The 19,662-nt window shown below is 33.3% G+C and overlaps 1 protein-coding gene across 2 annotated transcripts in view; it reads right to left on the bottom strand.

Moving 5' to 3' along the window:
• Positions 1-19,662, bottom strand: part of LOC134272558 (prickle planar cell polarity protein 3-B-like) — a 45,203-nt gene that overhangs the window by 18,712 nt on the left and 6,829 nt on the right. The window contains exon 1 of one of the 2 annotated variants that reach the window (XM_062754781.1): positions 11,338-11,444. The exons of the other annotated variant lie outside the window; for it this stretch is intronic. The gene's annotated coding sequence lies outside the window, so the exon portion shown is untranslated. Of the gene's footprint in view, positions 1-11,337; positions 11,445-19,662 lie in introns of those variants that run through there. 2 annotated transcript variants of the gene reach the window in all.

Here is a 19,662-nt window from a genome sequence, read left to right as displayed (position 1 = left end):
CACAGTTAAGGCGAAATGGGAACACACCGATGTTTTGAGACACAACAATGAGTGATGCTATATGTTTCTGTTGTTTCCTAGCCAGGTGTTAATGAGCATAGCATTTACCTCAGACACAGGGGAAAATTACACTAATTATGACATTATACCTCGATATCAAGTGCTCTGGCACACATCTATGCACATAATTACTTCAATAACATCATGATCCTTAAATATGCTCAAAGAACATCATCTTCTATTTTTGTTTTTTTTTAAATAAAAATAAAATTTAAAGTTCTGATTCATCTTCATTTTATTCTGAACCTAATGCAAATGCACTTTTATATGAATTTCTCACTGCATTAAATCAGGAAGAAAAGAAATTTAGAAAGCAATTTAAAAGCCATTTTCACACTCTAAATATTGATACCACTTTCAAAACCTCTGAGCAGATTGAATAATCACAAAAAATTTTGAGTATAAAATCAAGAGCCTCTCTATTGCTCCATCATTTCCTAATCAAATGACAAACAGAAATCTTGACACTACCAATAGACACGGTATCATCTACAACTGAATCAAAATCTACATCTTTCTAAAATCCGTTCTTTCACTCTACTAAAGCTTTTATCGCCCTCGAAGATGTATAGTGCATAATTTCAGCAATACTATTCATGGAATTTATAGCTACAATGGTATTTTCCAATACAGCAATGAGCTTCGCGATCTGTTGCATTCAAACATGGTCCCCTAGAGTAAGGTCTATTAGGCATGAGAGTGATATCAGCCTAATGTACTAAAATGTCATCTGTTAGGTCTATTCTCTCTGATTACCAATATAGAATTCCTGTCTGAGGCTGCTCTCTAGAGGAAGATTTTATTTTCTGTAGTAAGCGATTGCTATGATCTCATATTTTGCATTTTTTTTCTCTCTTCTCTTTTCTGCGGTTATTTAAAATTTTTTCACCCTCAAATGATTTGAAAGTTCAGCACAATCTGAACTCATATAAATCTTTTTTTTAGAGGTAAAGGCTTCAATTACCATATTTCCCAGGTATACATGGCAAGATACCCTTTTCAAGTACCGTGGTACCAAAATTTCAAACACACTGGTAAAAAGATCTATCAGTCTCACTGCAGCAACCAAAGCATGCCAAAAAGCCAAATCAAAGAATACCACATGATGCTGCGAGTTAACATTTTGACTTTGAAAATAACAATATTTATGCAAATTATAAAGTATATGTAGTAAATGTACTGTGGATTTTTTTTTTTAAATTTCTTCAAAGTACTATCCCATTTTCTGAGGCTCTGAATAATCTCATTAAACTCAATCGAGACTGAAGATATTCCTAAATGTACATAATGACCAGGGCATATCCTGTCTTGCCATTTTTCAAAGATCTTTTGAATATTGAAAAGGCTCTTTCTTGCAGGATATGAATCTATCATTTGATTATACAGCCCAAACCCTGGGAAAACATTACCATAATTGCATGATGGTAAAACATCAGAAGACCATATATTCCAGACAGGAGGCATCCTTCACAGTAATCAGAATTCTATAATGATCCCCATGTATTCTCAAAATTTCCAAAGTTCTGACTTACAATAAAGATTCTGTCAGAGGGAAACATTAGCTCTCCGACAATATGATGGAAGAGGAAAGAAAAGAGGAATAAATAAATATGTATATTTGAACGACCCATCATTAACGAATAGCCAAAACCTTACACGTAGACAGAGTGGTCAATTAAGAAAACAACTGAATATTTTGACCTAGCTACATTCCGTCACTTTTTAGCTGAAGATGGATCTCTGCACATTTAGCCTAGTGTCATGTTACTATGCCACGTAGACAACATGTCTGTTGATTCTTTCATGCCTTTAAAAAAAGTATAAAACCTGCATTTGTATAGTCTTATACTCATGAAACAATAACTGCAACAGCAACAATTCAGAATGCCAAGTTCTGCAACATGTAATATATTTTGAGCCAAGATCATCCCCCCATTTTCTCATACACTGATCACTCCATTTCATTCATCAATACAGATTTCTGCTCATTAATCAATCTATGACAATTAACATGCCTCATGCTAGAGTAATGAAATTCTTTCTAAGCTTAGAAGTATGGTTCCATTTAGACTGGAATAGAGTTTTGATTAAATGACCAATTATGAGATAATGCCTTTTGGGAAATCACCACTTAATATGGCATTCAACTGAGAATAAAAATAATGGAAAGTTTTGCTTTTAAGTTTAGCAGGCAGTAAAGTTTAGCATATTTCTTGGGGACCTCTTAATGTACCATATTATTATTTATTGCTGGAATAAAATTATCCTGATAATACACACGCAACCAAAAATTCATTATCGTGCAGGTATCTAATAGTGAAATTTTACAGATACATGTATTCCTTAATTCCCTTGTATTTCTGCATGTCCATCAATTAATTATTGAGTATCTAACATCAAAATCTTTCTGGAAAGCTCATTTGAACGAGTTCGCTAGCAGAAGTTTTTAAGATGTACTCTTGTCATCTTAATTCTGCACAAAAACCTGGACAGTTTCCTGTTAAATTTGATCTCGTATGAAATCTGCCTGTCTTCAGAGAAAGATGTTGCTAAGCAGCAGGGTAATTGGTTTTAATTTTGAGCATGTTTTTACATCATAAGCTGATGGTTTGTCATTATCTCAAGGATTGTAAGCTTCCACTGTTGACTTTTTTTCCCTCCGTAGCTCCACTTGCCTCAGATGTCGAACCAAGGATGAGCTTTTTTTTCATTTCCGGCAGCCATTTTCTTTTTTTTTCAGTCTTCCTGACTGAGCATCCTACAACATCCCACATTTTGTGTGTACATAAAATATTATTGCTCATTTATTGCTGCCCTGGGTAAATTTTGCAGGAAATTAAGGTGTAACACTATGCACTGATTTAATTGACAGCATGGCAAACAAATCTTTGTCTGGTCCTTCATTTATACCTGCATCCTCATTATTTCAACCTTATAAATTCCGGTACCATTTTTCCAGCCTGATATTACATCATACGCATGTTTTATTAAAGAATTTTTATACTAATGAAATCACAAGAGTTTCAAAATGCTTTCAGCTCTCTCAAATAGGAAGACCGAGTCTTTGATTTGACGTCAGTTTCATGTGCCTGGCTGAGAACTATAATAACAGTACAATATCTAACATATAGCTCTTTTAAAAATCAATACATTGGTTCATTCAGAAATTAGTAGTTACATAAGTATCCTTAATCTATTCCCAAATACAATATGTAAAAAGCAAGGGTTAGAGTCAGAGGAAAATCTCCATTTACGGTGCATCAAGGTCAGAAAATTGAATTCAATGGTGGTCTAACCATGTATCATCAGACACAACCAGATATATATAAAAACCATGTGTTTTGTATTTTCTGAACTTCCAGAAAGAATATTACTTTTTTGAAAAATGGTCTCTCATCCTATCGTAATCTTGAAGCACAAGGACATGTGCAATAAATATTATTCTTTCTCTGTGCTAGCGTTTACTGTATTCCAGGTGCGAGGTGTGTAAATGAACGCTGTTGCTTATGCTGATTTTCCGGTGTACTCACACTCGAGCAACTGTCATTCTTCATCAAACTCGAGAGCTTGCTTGTTGCTGGCATGATGCTCACTGGTTCATATTCCACACGGAATATTATGGCAGTTCCGTGACCTTATATCACAGTTCTCACGATCCAATGGTTTTACACGTCATATAAGGCAACAATAATACTACAGAGTTTTTTTTAGGATACAACATATTGTAAACATGAAAGGACTTCATCTCATAGCATATAACATTAAAAATTTCCAGATTGTCTTTATATAGTTGTTATATTATTAGCTCATTACAAGAAACTGCAATGACTGGAATGAGAGAAATGCTACTTGATTTTTTTTCTCACTAAAGTATAATCACTATTTGAAACAACCTCACTTTAAAAGCAGTATATTTTTGCATCTCTAGAAATTTAAATTTTATACAGCTATTCTTACAACCTTAGATATCCTTTGCGAATCATTTTAGTATGAAATCGAATGACAGCTTCTATAAGTAACTTGGCAGAAAAAGATCAATTTGGGCAAAAGGAAAATTCAGTTACCAAATTGAAAAGATGCACCACATGGGGTATAATATTCCACTAATGATTCTATAATAAGATCATGACACATCAATATTTATTGTCAATTTGTACTCAAAGTGAATTCATATTTAAAAACACAGTAATACTTGCATTATTAATACCAAATAATTTTACTTGAGGTTTCTTGAAAATATTTCAAAATTCATTGCTAAATCCAATTTCTTCTAATGTATTTTTTTATTCATCACCAAATAATGTTCATAGAAATTTACAAAAATGATTATGTCAAAATTCCATTAGTGGAGTAATGGTGTGTGAGATGCAAAAGTTATGTATTAATGTGCATGTTTTTTTCCCTTCTCTGAACTGTTTCTCAAGGAGCTACTCTGTGAAAATCATAAGTTAACAGCTATCTTTATGTTCAAAGCACTTTTCACTGAATAAAGTCTATATCTATATATATATATTCCAAGGGCATTTTTTTGTCTCCAACATTAGACATTTGCAACAATTATAACTGAGAACTTTATTTTTTTATCCCCTGTATAATTTTATACTTCCAATAATAGAAAGACTCGGACAAAAGTTTTCTGTGATTTCATTATGCCTGGTAATGCTGTACTCCTTCTTTAAAATAAATCAAAATTTTAAGGGAAAAACAAGGTAAAACTATGCTTTTGTTAATTTTACTTATTAAATAAGGCTTTTCATTCTTCAATATCTGCTCAATTTGAAAACTCCCAATAATATATGCCGATACTGTGTTTCAAAACAACTGATGGTACTACGATTTTAAATTAAGAATATCATGGAAAATTAATTTATCAGTGGGAAAGGTACATTGTAAAGTACATGTACATTATACGACCTTAATCTCTACCTAACATAGATTCTAAGCTTATGTGTACATTCTGTGTATTGGGCCCTGTTTGTAACCTCATTTTGTGTATTGGGTTGTCTCAGTACCTATCTAACCCCTTAACAAGATTTTGTCAATTGGGCACTTACGGAACTTTTGACACAGGTTTTAAACATTTACAGCCAATTACACCTAAAAACTCACTATTATGTCCCCCAAATATGTCTACCCCCTGGCCTGTCAGTTATTCACTGGGTAAACATAACCCTGTGTTATGACCCATCCCCATTTTGTGGAAATGTTCCGACTCAATGATGACTATTACCTTCCGCCATCTACCTAACTAAAAAACACCAAAAATAAAAATCGTAAACAGGCGAAAAACAGTTGCAGTATTGTTGGTTGCACTTTATGACCACATTTTCTGATGACAATCTGTGTTGTATGCGCATTACCAGATTAAGTTTATTCACAATACAATTTTAAAAATGGCAGTCCTGTTTCTGCTTTTCTATCTTAGATAAGTCAATTTCCTCTCAAGACTTCACCTTATCTGAGGTTGATGCGAACATCGTGCTTCAATTACAGTGTTTACAAGACAAGTTAATTTTACCTGAATTAACAGAAAGAAAATACACAAACTTGGCTGAGAACTTTAATGTCACTGAATTCCTGTTATATTACAGTTATGTAATTTACATTTTTCCATTATCAAAACAAAGTATCGAGTGTTCATCAAATTTCACGTCCTACTCTGCTTTCTATCAGATGACAAAATTAAAAATTCTTAATGTAAACTGTTTGCACTAAAAAAAGTGCATCTAGAATCACGAAGAAATCTCTAGAAGATAAAAAATTGAAAAATGTCTTTTTTTCAAAAAAGGATGAGTGTTGTTGAACTGGGATAATGGGAGCAGACGTATTACACGACAAACAAGAGACGAAGCAATTGATGAGGAGGCAGACACGATAGTGAAAATAAGGACAGAGACAGATAGATACGTGTAAACATTCCAGAAGATGTTCTCCGAAAAGAAGAATTCTTTTCTCCATGGCCACCTGACATCTGCACCATAAAATAGCTTTTCTGTTGGAAGGAGAGGGAGCAAGCCTTCTCTCCTTGACTTCAGCAATCTACACTCACCGCTAACTAACTCCCAGTCATTCTAGCACGTCTGATGCAGGGGAGCGCGACTGATGCAGAGAGAAAAGGCAAGGAGGAAAGCACAAGTCGGTGCTCATTTAACACACCAGTAATCATTCACAGATTTTCTTAAATGTTCAGAAAATCAGTTGTTAAGAGGGAAAATGAAAGGCAGAAGAGGTGTTCTGCGGTTAATAGGATGGGATGGGAAAATTGCTGATGCTCAATTTTCCCCGCTGGAAAAATGAAAGCTAATAAATTGTTCTTGGTAGGTTTATAATTAAAAGATGCATAGTCAGAGAGACACAGAATCTGCCATTAAAGCCATAAAATTTTGACAGCATGTAAATGATCTATGGAAGTTTTAACAAGAATGCACTTCTCAAGGATTTTATTTTTTTGTGGCTCATATTCCGTGTTCATTTGAGACTGGGTCTTTGTGTTGGCCCCTTGCCCTCCCCAATTTTTCTGCATGGTCAGGAAGAAAGAAGGAGTTTATTCTTCTTTTTTATCACCACTTAATCCTTCATTATAATTCAGTTGCTCCTTTCAAGACAGAAATATTTTTTTATATCATTTTTTTGAAATTATTCACATTAGTTTCAATATTATAGGAATAACATGGTAAATATATATTGCACGCCATCAAATTTGATAGGTTATAAACTTTTGATGCCTCTCTTATAATAAGAGAGTCCTTAAGAGGCTCAACAATGCACATATTAAAAGTTTATAATTATTATATATACTATATTGTTTCATATAGAAATATTTGCCTAAAATAGAATATGATCATGTAAAAGAATTGGCGTTTTAACCAATGAAATTTAGCAACATTGCCCTGACCATTTAACGATCTACAAGATTGAGCTTGGGGCCAATGTTTAGCTCAGCTATACACCATTTAATTATGAGAGAGTACCCACTTTAAAACTCACATCCCCACTTTGACAGGGACCTGGGATCCTATTCATATACTAAAGTGTTTAGACTTTTAAAAGTCACAATAAAATTTGTCCACTCATTCACAATACTACGCGATCTGATTACGCACTAGAAAATTGATCTGCGATATCTATTTGGTCGCTTCCCGATCAATATACCGTGACCTTTCTGTGACAGGAGATAAAAATCAATACATCTATCACAGATTCTTCCAACCCACCAAATCATGTCTACCCTAAACAATGGCACCCTTTAAAATATAAATACCCCCAATAAAATCTGCTCTACTGAATCCTAAATTTACGTACAATTACAAAGTCTGGAAAGGCAATGTGTATGACTGATAATGAGCTCTAATTTCACCAAATTTTATGCATGAGAAGTGAAAGTATTCTATTAATGTTTGGCACTTATTTTTTCATTATGGCCTGACAGACAGGTTGTGCATTATGAACTTGCAGATGTGCATGGCTACCCACCAGTTATCTGAAAGGTTGATCTGAGACTCTGGGATTGCCCTCCGGTATGACTGAAATATCATATCAAGGTACCATCTGACATAAATATGTATCTCTGTGGCTAACACCACAATAGGCCACCAAGAACGGGTTGTCAAATACCACAAATGTGCACCTGTGTCCATCAATGGAAGAACCATGCTAGACTTTTAAAAACAAGTCAGGGGTGGACTTAATGCCCTACAATGTACATGGCAAAATCTGTAATGTCAACTCAATGATAGCCAAGGTACACAGATTGGAAGATTTTTAAGATCACACCCAACTTTCTTGAGCTGTGGGGTCATAAGAGAAATTGGCCATCTCCCAAGTCTGAGGTTGATGACACATTTTGAGAACAAAATATGCCATGTCAACTTTAAGTCCTGATGAGATTAGAGGTAAAGTCAGGTATATACTGATGTCAAATAAAGGCCTCATTGGACATTGAACACCTTTGTACCTAGTGCTTGAAGAATCTCTATCGGTACCATTATAAAACAGACACCAGAACATGAAATTAAGCCCTTGCCCTCTTGTGTCTTCAGAACCCTCTATTACTTCTCTAGTGGTTATCCTGGGGTTTTCAGTCAATTAGCTCTTCTTCTAAGAGTGATCTGTTCCTCTTTCCTAACCTAAAAGGTCAGATTCTTTTATTGCCCATTTAACAGTAGTTTCCAGACACTTTTTCATCAATATTCATAAATAAGCTTCTACTTTCAGGATATATATGCTAAAATCTTTGCTACACTTCAGACCAAACAGCTATTAGCCATTCTCATTGTCAGGACTTGAGAAATATAGTTTTCCGAGTTCCAGTTTTCAGTTCTAGTACTCTAAGGTGACTCATCTATCAGAAAAACCAATGAATTTCAAAAGTCAGGAAATGTCGACAGAGATTTGGTGCCGTTCTTCAGACGTGTATCAAAAAGCATAAAAAAAATATTTATACCATTTTATCCTCACACTTTGAGGAAATATGTCCGGGTGAATGACCTTTTTAATGATTTTTTCTCTCTCTCCAAATCGATATCACCTCAAGAACTTTTAAAGCAAATTAAGATTTCTTACGCACTAAAAGCCAAGATACATATTACATAAAACCAGGAGATTGCTTTAGAAAAGATAAGATGTAACCAAGTATTTATTTTATATTATTATAAACCACTCAAACTTGACACTCTCGTAAAAATCACTGATCATAAATTGAACGAAATGTAAGTGATCGAATCTCAAAACCATATGGATGCAAAATATCATGAACCAGCAAAATTTATTTTTGAAACTTCCTAGCTATCACTTTGATTCTGGCAAAGTCTGAGAAAAAATAAACGTGTTAATATGAATACTTTTGCACTGTGCTGTTCTAATGACCTGTTTCTGAAATATTCCTTCTTTGCCAACTCACTGTCAGCTTCAAGTAGCAAAATGAAATCAATCTGGTATTTTAATGTTCCGATCTCTGACAACTGTCCTAATTTCCTCTGTCTTTTACAGCCAGTATCCTTTAGAAATCCGAAACATTTTTTTCCAGTAAATCTGTTCTCTATTTAAATCAGAAAAATACTTTGACTACTCAAAAGAAGCAATCTAATAATACATATAAGATTTTAGAATTACTATTTTATTATATATCTGTTGAATTTATTATTATGAATGCATGTATATGGACCCCAGGTCTTCACAATGACTGCAGTACTTATACTCTTTTGCAGGGCAAAATGATATATTTTGGTGAAAAATGATGTAAAAGCGATTGTTTAATATAAGTTAATTAATTATCTATCAACAAAAACTTTGCCAAACATTTTAATTTGCCCTGCAAAAGAGTTATAATAAAGTACCGCAGTTATCATGAAACGGCTAATTAAAGGCTTTCTATTTATCAGTTGACACTGGAAAATCAACAAATATTTATAAAGGATAAATATATGACACATGGAAGTACCTTCTAAACCATGTTAAACCATATCTATAAACATTAATGATACATTAAGAAGGAAAACAATATGACACCTATTTAGAAGTGTTCATTCTTCCACTCCATTTGAAGATGAAAAGGAAATGGGGGCATATTACATATTGAACCACTGGAAACAAACTCTGCCAAGAGTACTTGTTGTAAAATACCAGGAAAGCAATAATAGTGTACAATGTCCATTACAGGTTCTTGGTTTTGTTTTCCCTTTTACTAAGTAAGAGGAGGGGATAAGCCAAATGTTGAGATGTCCACTGGGGAATTATCAGGACTAATGTGTAATGTAAACATTTTAGTCTCTTAAGGTGTTGACAGCCCTATCAAGACTAAGATAACAAGCTGTCAGCCTTAACGGCCAGGAAATTTTTCATTTCTTCATAAAATTCCTATTACTGTTGCCTGTTCAAAGGCAAGGAGCAAAAAACATAGAATGTTTTTTTATTCAGAATCTGTCGAATTTATTTCTTATCCCTGAGATAAATATCTGCTTACTTCAGAGAATTGCAGTGAAAATTTTATTTTTACCTGCAATTACTGTTGAGATTTTGACAAAAATTCACTGCGATTCACACTTGCACTTCACAGTTGAGGAAACATTGAAATCAATTACTTTGTGTGTCTGACATAGTTTTGAACATAGAAAGTCAATTTATCTTAGAGTAATGAGAAGGAAAAGAACGAAATTTGGCAACGAAACTTGAAGATCTGCACGTCTGGCGATTACAGACCATCAACACCTGCACAAAGTTAAATTGTGGGGCGCTAAATTCAATTGACTTTGATAAAGTGACCTTTACAAATTTTAATACATTTTAAATGAGTCACTTTTTTCAATGAAAATTTGAAGGCCATATATAGCTAGCAATTCAACTGTCCCTTGAGATTCTTGGAGCCATTTCAATTTATAGTACTTAGGAAGTGTTACAGGAGAATTTAAGCACTTGTTAAAGTGACAATTTGCCACAAAGAACATTATAAATAAAATCTAAAATGCTGCCACCAATCATCACTACATATGCTTCTGAAGAATAAAATAAAAGATAGGAAAATCATCTGAAATAATGACTATTAGACTCAAAACATAATTATTTAGATACTAGCTGTCCTGAAAAACAAAGATTCACCTTGTGAAACCAGGGGTAAAAAAAAACTTTATCTTTCAATGAGCATCTTTCAAGACATAATATGACCAATACTGGGTAATTACTCTTATCATCTTTGAAAATTGAAATTTTTCCAATAATTTTTAACAATCCATCATCAATTTCTGACAGCTTTGAAGAGGAGGAAATCATGATTCATGTCAGATTCTTTAAGTATGTCAAAACAATAATTTTCAAGATACCATCAAAAAATATTTGAAATCTGGTAGTATTAAATTTAGTCTTGTACCTATAATCAACTTATCTCTATGGCATTTTTTTCGTCTTGCTCGCCAACTGTTCAACAGACAGACAGTCAGCCTCTTCTTTGTTTACAAAAAAAAGTCGAAGTCGAGGGCATCTGGTTACCAATTATACAATTTATATTTACATAAACCAGAGACATATAAAACCATTTTTTATATGTCTCTGCATAAACACATGATCCTTTAGTTCCTGATTACGCAACTGAAATCCGACAGATGTAAGAAAAGTTCACGATTTGTTTTCCGTTTGTGTCATCTTATTGTTTGATTTCGTTTCATTTCAGAATGCTGCGGTTAATGATAAAATGTGGAATTATGACTTAAATAATATTTGGTGTTTCTAAATTTATACAAAAACTCTTCATGTAATTTCTGGTATCTATCAAAATTTGATTCTTACCTGACATAAAGCTTTTTGAATTAACTTTCCAGAAAATGTTGTTTTTCCAAATTTAACTGATTATATCACAAAAAATGCGTAAAGTTGCAACATTCCAATACAATCAACAATATCAGATAGAATCTACCATTATTATTAACTAAAGAGGCAACTGTCTTCTAGCTTACTTGCACAAGGTACATAAAATCTATGATCAATGCAATAGGGTATATATCCATGCCTAAAATCCTTGACCTATTGCTAATCAAATCAACTTTAAGTAATACCAGGCAAATTAACCTTTTAATGAGGTGGTCAACCCACAAAAATAAATAGTTAAACCAGCCAAAAATAATACAATCAAGATTGCCACTGCAATTAGCTTCAGGGAAGGAAAGATTTCATGTTTTTCTTTAGTTAACTTGATGAAGGAGAATGGATAATGAAGCATCTGAGATTTCAACAGATGGTTTACTGAAAAAATGTCAACACAAAACTTGGAGTCCCCCCATCATGCAACAGACTGTCAACAATTTAAGTCTGCATGAAGCATGGGTTTGTAAACTCAACTGAACTCAGCACCAGGGACAAGGTGCTACTGTGCTATCAGATTACTTTGCGTAAACACAGACTCTCTTTCAACTCCGCAACAAAACTGCTTGCTCTTTAAAGAACGACAAAACAAGAAAATGCACTTATCAAGCAACGGCTCTTTACAATCGGTTTCAAAAATGTGATTGTGTCATTGACACTTTTTCAGCTTGCATTTTATTTCCTAGCTTAATAGCACCTTAATTGTGAAAAAGAAAGACAATTTGACCATCATGGTGGATAAAGCCTGATGGTAAAGCTTTGTGTTTTACATCTCTCGTCTGCCGTGACTGTAAATGAGATGTGTCAATGATCACCTGGCGTAACCCTGGTCTGCCATGGAGAAATACAAATAGATCTGTTTATATATGTTTATTTTACATCTACAGATGTAGACATGGTATATATACTTAGTTCTGATCTCAGAGTAAGTCCTTAGAATGAATTACTATAGATCTAACATCAGTCAATGTGAGCAATGCTTAAAATTAAGAAATTCTCTGTGTTAGTTCAATATATTTTACAGATCTAGCATTTAAATACGACATCCTCCCCACTTTCCCGATTTTAGGATTTAAGCTTGTATCTTCTCTGTCAGTATTAGTAAATTAAGGCTTGCAAAATTTCTTGCAAAAATGCATTAGAAGTTTGTTCCTAGAATGAATTGTACATGTATAAGCTTGCAAAATTATTTAGAAGGCATCAGTACTGTTGCTTTACATGAAAACCCTCAACACTGGATGGATGTTACACCAATATTTGCAATAAAATGGATTACAGTAAACTTATGTCAGAACTTCAAAGAACTCAAGCACTTGAGGGCCATCCTATTCTTCAACATGCTAAATCTGGAAATATCGTTCAACGTTCGGAAAAAAATTACAATGTGTATATTGCCATGGCAACTTATGAATCAAAGGGCATTTATACAGCTGTCAGATTTTGAAACGCTTTGCTCAAAAAAATCTTTTTTTTCTTGAAATCTCAGAATGAAGTTCTCCATCATCTGATGTCAGTATAATAACCGCTGATGTCTCACTGTAATTCTCTTTTCTGACATTTTAGAGAGCTCATTTCCATCATTGAGTAAGCACTCCATCAAAATCTAGAAAGGTCCCAGAATGCAAAGTAGAGATTTCTTACCAGGCAGTGGATTATAGTTTTGCATGCAAAATTTCAAAATTAAGATAGCCACTGAAAAAGAAAATGCAGATAGCATTTTTTCTGATTTGATATTGACACAGGAGGCATACAATGCTCCCGCCATACTGGTTAAAAAAAATTCTGAAAACGAAAAACATGGCGGCCTGATAAGGTCTTATCGAATTCAATGATTTCATGATGACTGCAATCAGTCGTAGGAAATTAAATTATTTTTTTGTCGGACTCTGCTTTCTATAGCAGCTTACACCTCTATCAGCAAGCTATAAACATTATATGCTACACTGTGTATTGTGAAATCACTTTACATGAATATTGCATATGACTGCAGAAAACGATAATATGCCTGTTGCAGCACTGAGGCTTCCATTTTGACAATTTATGAGAGAAATGGGAACACTCGAGCAAGCAAAGGTGAAAAAAAATCAGCCATAAAATGGATTCTACAGAAATATCTATTCCCAGTGAGAAATTGTATTAATTCTGTATGGCTGCTTGCTGCTCATGCTTTATACAAGCCATATATAGCTGGCATTTAAACAGTCAATCATGATATTTCAATCCCATGTCTGCCTTCTAATGACCACAAAAAAATTAAACTCTCTTTGAACTTATCTATATCAAAGTTTAATCTAATGAAGACCTATAATAACATTTCAATCAACAAGAAAAATAAAGCCATGAGTCCAATAATTTCTCCAAACAGGAATTCTTTAGTCAAGGAGATTTTGAAAACCTCAAACCTGTTAAAAGTTGGGGATTAAGACACCCAGGTTTTTGATTTCTTAATCATTAGAAGCCCTTTTCCTGCTTATTAGATCTATAATCACTTTCTACTTATCTCCCCATGTATTTATTTAAATGATAAAGAGAGAACTAGATCTGAATATCTGTTAATACTCAGAATAAATATCCCCAAACCACATTATGGCTAATCCATCTCTGTTTTGATACTTTCTTCTTTCCCAAGTTTTAAGAATTGGTTATTTCCCCTTTGGAAGGGAACTCTTCTGTTTTGATTATTTTTTTCTCTGCCTGGGGAAAACAAACAGAAAAACAGATCTAAACAACTGTCTGTAAAATATTAATCGAAAGGCAAATTGCTAGAGTAATATAATTTCTGGGTAATTTTTTTGGAGTAAGATAATACTGCAAGAATAATTAAAACCTGATGACGTCACAATGTTACCATTATTCATGAAAATCAAAATTGGAAAAAATTGCATGAAAATTTTCCCAAAAACTATACACCGGGGTAACTTTGCATGCATGTATAAAGGATATATTTTACCTTCCGACTTTATATATTTTAACATATAATAAACCATTTCTTTCTGAAGAATATGCCCTCCCTAACCATTGTGAATAAGACAAATCATCCATTTCTTGAATCTGACTTGATCATTCTGTACTTAATTTATTTTGGTAATGAACATGTAACTGGGATTAAGAAACAAATGAAACAAAACAAATAGAAAATTAACACAAAAATTTGCTTACATATAAATGTAGTTATAAAATGAACATATATTGTATCCAGGTTTTGAGCAAGTACTATTTATTTATTCTTTTTTATTTAGTTTATTTTAACTTTCACACAAATTACACAAATACTGTATTTGCAGTGTAGCAAGTACTATTTAAGTAATGATGTAATATTTGGCATCGATTGGTTCTGCATTCTTGCATGTTAAATTCATTATTAATTAAACAAAAATCTCAACTAATGTGTTAATGGCTTAATGCTTTGAGTGCATGCTTTGTTTTTATTATGGACTATCAGTTTTCCATGCAATATAACACAAAGGTAACATTTTTTTGATAAATGTTATATAACTAGAGTACTTGAAATTTTATTAATATGGCTTTATCTTTTGATCAATATGCCATATATAAATCACTTTCGTCACTGCATTATTAATTTTTCAAGGGAATTCAACATCTAATTTAACACAGCCCAGTATGTGATTCTAAAACTCGTTAATCTACATGGTCTAATGTCCCAGAATTCAATTTCTTTGATGCTATATGACACGTACTTGTATGTGCATGCAGCTACTTTTAAATGCATTTTATTTTACAGAGACCAGAACTTGAAATATGCTTTTTATGGCAATTTCGTTAAGCAGATTCACTGGAAATTCAAATTCCTTCGAGTTCATAAAAAAGATAGACTCAAAGGAAGACTTACACAACCACTCCATTTTAGTTCATTTTTCTCAATATAAAGCTTGAAAAACTACAACATAAATCTGCAACAAATAAATCTAAGGTGAGTGAAACACAATTGTGGGCTGATTGCGGCCATTCATCTTGAATTCTTATGTCAACATGCTCTCTACAATACATTACATGGCCTGGGTCTAGTCAGGGAGAATGTACCCAGGTGGTCCTAGAGGGACATGGAAGTAGGGGGTTCAGGTAACCCGACTTACCTGTGTAATTGTGCTATTTACACGCAATTTATCAGTGTTTATAAACGTCTTTTTTGCATTATTATTCATATTTATGTAGAAATTAAATATAACGATTTTTTTCTTCTTTGTTTGAACTTTCGTATGATGTGTGTGTTATATCATTCTAATAAAAAATTAACCGGGTCGAAGTTGTGCTAAAATTGGAGTTTCCCTTTTGATGCAACTGTGAATTTTGTCTCCGCGACATATTTTGATTGGCTTTCCGGGAGGCGATTTTTAAGGAATTAACGACATTGACATATCACAGGAAAGCTTACATTTTGAAGATTAACATTGTCATTGTTGCATCTTGATGCAATGTGCAGAAGTTTATGTATTTCCGTTTCAAAGAAAAGAGGTCAATTTTACTACGGTAAGTAATCAAAATATTTTTATGCAACATACACTATTAGAAAGCTGAGAAAATTTCCTATCAGAAAATTGTGGTTCTTTAATCATTTCAGAAAATAATTCACCCGGATTTCTTTCAAAAGACGTCTACCCGACGCAACTTTTGAACAGTTTCTAAGTACCTTTAAATTCATGCACACTTTTGTATCGTAAAACCACAAGTGAAATAGAAAATGTGATATTAAATAATTTTAGACTTATTGGAATAACGTCTATGAATTCGAAAACTATGGTTATTTCCCACTACTTAACATATACAGGGGCCTATATATGCTAGTTACAAATTTGATTCTGCATGGATTTCCTGAATTCTGAAATACTGTCTGTATAATAAATGAATAACCCGAAGTTCAAATGTGATAAAAGAAAAATATTTATAATTTTGTTTGTGCACATGATACTTTGTGGTTAATTTTTTTTTCAGTGAGTATATACAGTTAGACTTCAGGAAAATGCTATAGGCCTAGAATCATTCCATATCATGATTATGGTACCCGCCCGCGGCCGGTAGTAGCAGAAGTCTGAGAGAAACTTAACATTCAACTTGTCCAGGAAGCATGGATAAAATATACAATTATTGATTGAAACCGAAAATTTGATATGTATTTAAAGATCTATGTAAATTTAAAAATAAAGTTGTGAATTAATTGTAGTAAATTCTTTTTTCCTTTTTTTTTTTGCCATTTTCATAATATTGACATCTTTCTTCTTTGCTAACTTTTAGTGACCATATTTTATTACGATCCTTATTTTAATAAATCTTTTTAAAGTAATAAATTGAAAATAATTCATAAAATTTCATTATTTATTCTTAACTCAACTGATTTTGAAAGTATGTTTTCAAAAAGACTGTATCTGTCATTTTTACTATTGGCGGCCATATTGGATATTTTGCCGCCATCTTGGATATTTTTTAGCTGACATGGAAACAGAAAATTAGGGCTTGCATAGACCTTTCAGAAAATATATAGTTTGCCCTACTTCTAGATAAAATTAGACTCTATCCTTTAAAAAATACCTAGATTTAACGGATTTTTCTTCCTTTTATGTGCCATCATTTGATACTCGTATGTATAGAAATTTCCTTACATAAAATAGCAGTACTCACAACATTGATTATTTCATAACTTCTGTTCTACTTGGAATTTTTTCACCAAGTAAAGTTTTTTATATTTCTTAATGTCTCCATGTTTGTGCTAGAATATATTTAATTGAAAATATTTCACCGAAAATTTTTACCTGAACCCCCTAATGGAAGGGTAGAACAGCTGATAAAATCTAAATGAATTTGTTGGTAGTTTATCAAATTACAATTTTCTTACTCCAAGGCACACCCAGTGGTCAAACAGAAAACCACACCACTGACCAACTGCATGATTGGACCAGCAGCCAATACCCTTCCATATTACCTAAATGTAATCAGTAATGCTAAGAAAAAACTGCAATTCTATACACTATTGGTACATGACACCTGTACAAAAATGCAATCAGATACCATGCAAAGGACAAAGATGTAATTATAAAATACATAATAGTGCATTTAAGGAATTTCACTCATTTAAACTGAAATGTTGGAATGTTTAAATTTAAACAATCTATAAAAACCACACAATTTATACTGCAGTATATGGTGTATCATTCAATGTATTTAAACTAATAACTTTCAAGTTTTCATACACTTGGATATGTGAATTTGTGCCTTCATATTTCTTTTTAACAAAGGCGTAGGGAAAAAAAAAACTAATTTCAAATCAATCTGAACATGAGCAGACAAGAGGTTCTCAGTATTAAATGTAGCAATCATTGACCATGAACACAAACTCAATGGTACCTCAACCCCAGACAAGGGGGGTGTCATTGATGATCCTCCTCCCTATTGTGTCCGCTGGTCTCTTTTTTTGTTGGGTGGGGTTTTGAAAACCATGAAGCCCAAAGAATTCTTTAGTTTACATGTCAGCTGCATTCATTCAAAGGAACTGGTGTAAAATTTGTGGCATTTTTGATTCAACTGTAAATGCCAGACTTGAGAAACTTAAAATCCAAATCAAGTGACTGAAAATTGTGATACAATGTATTTACAATGACTGAATGCTTACATTTAATATCTTGACATTGAGACTTGGAATGTTAATTGTATCCCATATACACTGTACAAAGACTATCTAGTGCAAGACCTTTCTTTGCCTAGACAAATCTTCATATTAAAACACTTTCAGTTTTAAGTATTTGACAAGATGGACGATCGAGTCACATTTGTGGTAAACAAAATATCCCTTAAAGAAATATCACCATGAGAGCATGGATCTCTTCCCCCATGTGAGGGGCACCTTCCAGATGCTACATATCAATATTTTATCTTCTCAGCATAATCCCCCTCCCCAGGACTTTATAAAAATCAGAACTCCATGCAATCACCCTCTCTGTTTCTGCCATTTATCAAATGGCTGAATGCTTCCAGAATTGATATTCTTTCAGCAGATGAGAAAAATCTCTGTGAAATATTTTTTTGCCCTCAGCAGTTTTCATCATGATAGAGACAAAGTTCTACAACATTGGGGATGTTTTTAAACATTCGCCTGTTTGTGTAAGAAATCTTGTTCTTCCTGCATGGATTATCTTCAGAGACAACAATTCAAGCAGACATCAATTTTCCAACATGGGACATAATTTTCAGAAATATTCTTCCAGCGCAAATTTCTTCAGCACTGGAATTCTATCAGCCCCTCATTTAATCCTAATTGTTGTGATACACAGCAGGCTCCCTCATTCCTCAGCCCCCCATGTGTTAATTTCACAGTCAACAAACTGGTCACTTGTAACCCATAACTCTTTCAACAATGCCATAATTAAGCATTTAGCATACAGGCTATTGAAAACTCATTTAGCAAGCAAAGACTCCATTTTGGTCATACACCGAAGGGAAAGATTTTGAGTGAATTGCAACTGTTGGGGAACACATTGAGTTATGTGTAACCTCCTCAGCAAATCCTGTCTTTAGAGAGAGATCTAAGGTGATCTTCTTGTGATCAAAAGGAAGGGAGCTTTACTTCATTATATCCAGATGGCTAAAGATTTTACAGATACAATTACCCAATACAGCCATAGCCAGGGAGTGGTGGAGAGAATTATGGCCCTTTAGTTCAAATATGAGAAATACCCAGTGTTTCATAAGTGAATTTTGATTCTTTAAAAAGAAAAAAATTCAAAAATTAATGTAACAATTTTATAAAACTAAAAATTATAATAAGAAAGAAAACATAAACAGATTTCAACTACCTACAAAAGAAGGCTACTTTATCTGTTTGTGTGTAAATCAAGGAAAATGATTTCTCTCATCTCAAAATCTTTTTCCTACATTCCAAACATTCAAATATTAGTAAATATCTCCTGGTTTCTAATCTGAACAATGTTCTTTGGGTAAGCTTATCTACTGCCACCGATTTTCCTCTCATCTCCTCCAAGTTATATTGAATTCCGCAGGGGAACAATCTCAGAAACAAGATGTCTGAGGGTCAGTTTATAGCAGAACACCTCGCTGTAGTAATAAATTCTTCTGGCCCTCTCTATGCTCAGTTTTACTACCACAACAAGTGCAGGCCATTAAAGCTATACAAATTAATCTTATCTCTCCCCATCTTTCCCGCTATCAGAATCATCAACAAACAGTGATACAGATAGCCATAGCTTTAATGGTGGAAGGTTAGAAATATCATGTCTACCAATCTGA

The sequence above is a fragment of the Saccostrea cucullata genome, unplaced genomic scaffold (genome assembly GCF_032062105.1).
Source record: "Saccostrea cucullata isolate Sc308-1 unplaced genomic scaffold, CSIRO_AGI_Scuc_v1 ctg158, whole genome shotgun sequence".
Classification (NCBI taxonomy): domain Eukaryota; kingdom Metazoa; phylum Mollusca; class Bivalvia; order Ostreida; family Ostreidae; genus Saccostrea; species Saccostrea cuccullata.
The sequence above is the reverse complement of the archived record's forward strand: the minus strand, read 5'-3'. Positions and strand labels throughout refer to the sequence as shown.